This window comes from Epinephelus moara, chromosome 6, assembly GCF_006386435.1.
Source record: "Epinephelus moara isolate mb chromosome 6, YSFRI_EMoa_1.0, whole genome shotgun sequence".
In the NCBI taxonomy this organism is placed as follows: domain Eukaryota; kingdom Metazoa; phylum Chordata; class Actinopteri; order Perciformes; family Serranidae; genus Epinephelus; species Epinephelus moara.
In genome coordinates, this window is record NC_065511.1 from 22580387 (window position 1) to 22587650 (window position 7264).

Genomic DNA, 7264 nt, shown 5'->3' on the forward strand with positions numbered 1-7264 from the left:
CAGGGCTGGGTTTGTGGCCAAGCAGCCTGTGCCTTTAAATTTTTCATCTTCCTTCATAATTTGACCTGTCCCCCAGCCAGGGGCGTGGAGCCAGCACAGCTATTTTTAGGTCCTGAGCTCTGACGACTCGGCTACAGAGACACAGAGAAGGAGTTTTACTGTGTTGTTTCAGCTGGACAAACATTTAACCCCTCGGTCCTTTTATCACAGCACAACCAAGAAGCCAAGAAGGAAATGCACAGCTTGCAGGCTCGCCCCAGGCAAAAAACAACTCTGAAGCTAATGTATGATATTGCGCTACTTGATTATTCATATACAAAAAGGGGACTCGTGCATTTGTTGTCATTCCCCACCGCTTCTCTGTAGTGTCAAAACTCATTAATTATCTAAATAAAATGTTTTTCATCCTTGTTTACTCTGTGTAATAGCTGAAGAATGATTTTCACAAACATGGAACACTGTGGCAAATCTGTCAAGAAATTATTATTCCAATCTCCCCTTAGTGACACATTTTAGTTGAACAGATTTAGCAAACTCCTGATCTTCGTGAATTAGTTTTGGCAGTGAAGTTGGATAAGATGGTGTGAGAGATAACAAGCCTTCAAGTCCAAGGTAATGATGGCTAAAGACCCAGAGCTCCATCTGTCACAGTATCTGTCAGAGCAGGCAAGCTCTGACCCTGCAGGCTGACCTGAACATAGGCTGAGGCGTAATTGATCAAAAGAGGAAGTAAGGCCATCACATGATTGATAATTATCATGACAATGAAATCCCTATTTATATGACATGACAGTAAGATCTGTCTTGAAATTAGGAGGTCATATTTCGCAATCTTCCTGTTACTGTGATTTTCCGCTACTCAGACTATTTTTGCCTTTAAATTTTGATCATTTGTGGATTAGTTTTATTTATTTATCTATTTATTTGTTAATCTATTTGTTAAGTGGTTGTTGACAGACTGCCCTGTATAATATAAATAGATTTAGCTTTATTTTGTCTTACAAAAGTACAAGAAATCAAACAAATTTCTCTGCACTTGTAAGTAATAAGTTTCCAGAAAATACCCAGACAACCTGACCTACTGCTCCTTAAAAAAACAAGAAAAAATAAACAATTCACTGGGGCAGGTTAGCAGCGATTAACCTACACTTTTTATTTATAACTAGCTTCCTGAGGCTGATGAGGGATTGTAGGATTGGAAATAGCTCTGTCCAATAGGCAGGGTCCAGTAAACCTGCAATGTGGCAAGCCCATTATAGCTCCTACTGCGTCACTGGCGGCCTTTGTCTACTTTAGTCCTATTAAAGCATTTAAGTGTGAACGTCAGCGTCCCTGCTGGAGAGCCACTCCGTTCTGCTCTCCGGGGCATGGGCTCGACTGTCTGTCACCTCCCTCATATCAAACACAAACTCTGCGTGTGTATGTGTGCGTGTGTGCATGTGTGTGTGTGTCTGTGTCTGTGCATGTGTGTATGTTTTGACATCAGAGCACTGACACAGAGTGGGGGGAATATTAGAGATGAGGGAACAAGTGGGCCAGACCGATGAAGTGCCCCCAGCAATTTCCAAATTTAAACAAAAGGCCATTATAGATGTCAGCAAACACACACATACACATGCATCTGTACACACGTCACACAAATCATGTTATTTACTTCAACTCAGCCAATTTAAATTATCTACTGGGACTAGAAATATAATAAGACAATAAGAGATACTTTCCGCCACGGTACCTCAGCTGTTTCCGTTCTATTTCAAGAAACACTGGTCATAACCTGGAGACTTGTTTTTTTCTCCCAAATAAGCCTACTCACATTACCACAATTACTGTACCAGTTCCAAACTCAACTCCCAAGTTCTGCAGCTTAATCACCATAGCACTGCTGCCTTGTGACACACTGTGCATGATGAAACCCAGCAGGGAGGCAAACTGGAGAAGGAAGGGAGCTGAACTTAAGTGTTGCAACAGATATGAGGGGTGGACAACAGTGCTCCTTATAACTCATTTGATCCAGCAAGAAAATGTTTTGTTCCCCTTAATAGCGGATGATCCATGTGTGGGAGGGGATGAGTCAGCCATGTTTTGTTGTTCCGTGTTCTCTGAACTTCAAAGCCCCCGTGTATCTCAGAGGGGGGTTGTCTATTGTAACACAAACTCATCACAGAGTGACTCTAATAGCCCTCTTACGCGATATTAATCAATTAATGTTTATGAGAATCTGTTTTAATCAAATTCATTTTATCCACCTCTCTGACTTCCTACCTATTGCTTGTCTTTCTACCTGTGTGGATGCAGTGTTTCATCATGCTACCCTGGGAGGACTGTGGCGGATGTGATCATTGTCAGGTGCTGAGTTCTCCAGTCAGAGGGGATGTTCCTCCCAAGAGAGGGGATAGCGCATAATAACAGCAACTCCTGACGTAACCATGCCTCCCCCCTGTCCCTGAGTTTCTTCTCTCTTGTGGCCACCTGACAGCTCTAGGGGCAGCCCTGGTACAGGAGGGAAATTACCTCTCCACACCAATTACCTCAATGCCCGCCATCTTACTTACATCAGCCCCTGATGACTCACCAATGCAAACTGTGGAAGAGTTCTCAGATCAATTTAGTGAGTGAGGCCATGGCACATTGCTGCCCCAGTCTCTGCATGTGGAGTACAGCATGCTATATTGGCAACAAAGCCCAGCCATCCTACCTGCTAAAAGCTGCGGGTAAAGTTTTGTCACTTCAAACAGCCCATTTTCCCTTTACCTTGCGGTCAGTTTCATAAAAGCACAAAGGCACTATGACTGTTGATTTGATGGTAAAATCCAATTAGCCTGTACATCTGGATGTGTTATGTGAGCGTGTTTCCCCACTAATGATATGGGCGCTCTTGTTTTTATTGGGTTACTCTGTCTGGCATCCTGTGGTATTTCCTGTTGGACTTTCAGGGTGATATAGAATGCACTTAACAGGTTGGATCAAATAACATGAAAACGCATTTAAAGGCAGTCATGTTTGGTACTTAATCTTGAAACATTGCCAACAAAGTTTTGCATTGCAGCTAATACCACAGTTAGATGGAGCCCATGCAGCTTTATGTGTTGCTCTTGCGAGAGAGGCCGGACATAAAAAAGACAGAGGTGGTGCTATTCAAGGAGAGAGATGAATCAACGTGTACCCTCAAAAATAAAAAACCTTTCAGAAAAATGTGTTCATTCATCTGCGGTGAACCTTCAATCTGAGGTGTGAGAGAAAGAATGAACCATAACAGAGTTTCAAAAAGGCAAAAACACAGTTTCAGAGCATCCACTTATTGTGCACTGACCTTGAGGTCAGTTTACTTTCTAACTTTGAATAGATCCCTGATGCCGTGCCTTCATCTACTGCCATAGGCTTTCTAAAAATAGATATGGAGCACAAAGGCCCACTGGAAACAGAGGGCAGCTCTCAGTATTTTTACTGATCAATGTGCTCATCTCTGCTGGAAACCATTGATCCACTGTTTGTATCAAATTGACAATGATGTTGTTGTACAACTTCCACCCTACATTCAGTCATGACAAGCCCACTTCATGTTCCACATTGTCCCCCTTCTCTCAAAGCAACACACAACTATTGATCTTCTGACGATATCCTAACACCAAAAGGCTTAGCATTGATTTAAGCCTTTGAAAGATCATTCTTAATGTCAGCTGGCATTTTAGCAAGCTGTTAACCAATGAACATGACGTAGGATTCAGAGGAAACTTTGTGCATAAAACCACAGCATGCAGAATTATTGCATCAGTGGCTCTCAGAACTACATCACTGAAATGCCTGCAGGAGTCAAACACCTCATCTGTATCATACAAACACGTAGGCCCAAACAGTCACATGTGACTGTGATGGAATCCAGCCAAGTTTGGCTGACCTTAGAAAATCCCTGAGGGATTAATAAAAACAAAGGTTCTCTGTTCAGAGGCATCCTTCCAATCCACATCCTGCTAGTCAAGCCCATTTATGAGTGGATAATCATAGCATCATCCTTCCCAAGTGCCTTGGAGCTATTATCTTAATACGTTAACAAAATATGTATTTTGGTATTATCAATATGGTATTACCAGAAAACACATTTTATTAGACTCATTTGCCCTTTTGAAAAATACCAGCATTGTTATTGTAGTCACAGTAGTAGTAGTAGTACATGCAGTTTTCAGATCTTCTTTTAGAAGGACAAATCTCACCTCAGTGACCTGGATATGTTAGGTACAGGGAATAAAGGAACAAAATAAAACCTGTGGTTGTTTAATAGGTTCTGCTAACTGCTTGACTGTTATTCGAGATTCATCAATGACCTTTAAAGACTCAAGCAAAACTCCATTCATGGATTTTAAAGGTCCGACTAAAAACAGTGCAACAGGAAATCAAGTTTACTATGGGAAGGGTGGGCTGACGCTTATTGTCCAAGCCACTTCCACCTACGCCACCACTTCTCTACTTGACCACAGCACAGTCACAGCACTCACCTCCTGTAGTGTCTCAAAGGTCTCGGACGCAACAATACCTCCGAAAAATAGCTCTTCCTCTGATTATTAAGGCAGTGCTATGCATGTGGAAATGTCCCACAGTGCACCCGCCACCTCTGTTACAATGTTAATGTCTGGGCTGCTCCATATGCATAAACCTGGAGGGGCTCTAGATGTATTTTTAAACACTTTGCAAGGGTGACCTTGAGTTTCTGGGTCTTATTATAGCATCACACTCGTATATATTTTTCCACCACAGTTCCAAATTCACCCCGGTGAGCTATCCTATCCATATGCAGTGAAGTTACTGGCTTATGTTACACAAACTCCCAAGTATATTGTAAAAACAATGTTCTACTTTTGCAATTCCTATGAGAGTACCAAAACAACTCAAACAACTCTCTATTTCCTTTCTCCCCTGAGAAGGCATGGTTCTGGGGTCATCTCATTTGTTCGGTGGGAAAACAACAGCAGTGCTAAAGTTGTGTCAACCACTGATGAATTGTTGTATGGTGCAAATAGTCATTCTCATGCTGTTTTTCCTCTAAATCTCCCAGTTTCTCTTCATTTTAAATTTGTCAAATCACTATTATATTACACTGACACAATTATCTTGTGTTTTGGTGTTTGACATTGCATGGGTTGTAATAGTGAAGAAACTACAAGTTCCTTCTCTGTCCTTTTGTCTCACTTGTCCTATTGTGAGTTTCATTACCTTGATTGAGAGCAGAAAACATAGAGGTAACTAAGGCAGCAGGACTTGTAATTGTGGGACACTGTCCAAGCGGGGTAAAGCCCCTGGTGGATCCTTCAGCAACAGTGCACCCTGCAGGTTGATTAAAACAGGAACAAGAAATGAAGTAACCAAGAACGGGTAGACATGCTGGAGATATTACTGTGAACTTTCCATACTCCAAGGACCAGGAAGACAAATACTCTGACACACAGCAAACACTGTGTTGAAGCAACTGGACAGCACAGAGATCCAAGGAGTACAGATACTGTTGAAATACAAATCAAGACACTCACTCAAACAAATACACATGAACAGACAAACTAACACACATGCACACAAATGCACATAGCAATCCCACCATGCTGTGCTTGGGAGTGGCTACAGCGTTCCTGACCTCTGCCTTTCATCTCAGATCCAGTAACCAAACTGACTTTTCAACCCAGCCCCTTCAATAACACGAGGCCTAACAAGCTTTGGCTGTCTCCTCTATAACACATGGAGAAACAGCAAGCACAAAACCAAAAACTGTTCAAACTGTGTGATCTCCTTAAGGTTGTGTGTGAGAAATCAAAAGATGAAATGAAGTTAAGAGTGTGGATGTGTCCTTTTGAACTATAAATTACTAAGATTCCTATCTTTAATGGACCTCATAAATGAGAGAAAGAAAAACATCTGCAGGCATCCATAGCATCTTCATATTTTTGGTCGGCTCACCGACAAAAGATGGCATTTACTGATGTTATTCTGTGCTTTTAAATACATCTAAAGGCCACGCTTTTGGAAACCTTACATTTTGTCAGCAGCTTTGCTGTGATGATGCCACTCAAAGCTAAAAGAGAGAATTTAAAGAATGCTCTAAGGTTGTCACCTCAAAGAGGATACATTTTTCTGTTTCGGTAACAGATGGGCTGGTAACCCTTTCACACCTATCTGGCCACAGAGACCTTTACGAGAGCTCTGCTCTTAGATATCCAGCCAGTGTGTCCAATCTCTGTGTAATTCCTGGATCCGTTTGTTCTGCACATTTCACGCCAAGTGGGGAGGGGTTGCAGCCATGACCTCCTGCAGTCCCATAACTCACAGGATGGGCTGAGAGAGGTGGCAGGTACCCACAGATGAAAGGTAACAACAAAGAGATGTTTAGCATGATGCATGGCAGCCCAGTCAGGGCCCCAGAGGATGCTTGGGATCTTGCTTGGAATTAGAGTTCTCAATCTCAACCTTAGCCCGGCGGGTCTTGAAAAGTCCAACAAGTCGGTTTGGGCTGAAAGTGTGCATTGATTGGCTGGGTTGGGTAGGGCTCAGGCTATGGGAAAAAAATTAAATAAAAAAATCTTAAAAAGTGCAGGCAGGGAGAGACGGAGAGGGAGCAGTCAGGCTCTGTGCTGGGCTCTCTGTCCTTCTTCCCAGGTGGAGCAGGGAGCTTCTCTGGTGGAGATATACATGGAAAGTAGGTGAACCACCGAGTTGGAGTCGTGCGTGGCTTCCATCGCCACATAGCCAGTGTGTCCTGGGTGATAGAAGCAGACTAGTGCTTTTTGGGGTTTCGGGCTTGGTTGGGCTCAGGTTCAGTATTTTATGTGATGATCTTGGATGGGCTGTGTTTGGACTTCAGCTCACACAGGTCTGTTCAGTGCATGTTGTAATTTTTTTGGTCCATTGAGAACTCTACTTGGGATGGCATGGAGTGACAACTAATGGACCTGTGAAGTCTGAAGTTTGTCTGTTTCTGCCATCAAGGAAAACAGTCCCACCCTGTGACAGTTCAGTGACAATCTGCCCGTCAGGCTTAGCATACCAAGGACTCTGAAGCACAGCTCATTAATCACCTTCACTGATTTCACCATGCAGATTTGACAGAGCAGGATCGAGTTAGGGCAGGGGCACTCCACATGGCGCCTGTCAGTGGGCATACTGACAGACAGATAAGCAGATGGGTATAAGTAGAAAGGCAAGACACATACTTAAGATAAAAATAAACAGAGAGGAATAGCAAGCCTTTAAAAAATGGCGACCAAAGAATTAACATGAGAATAAA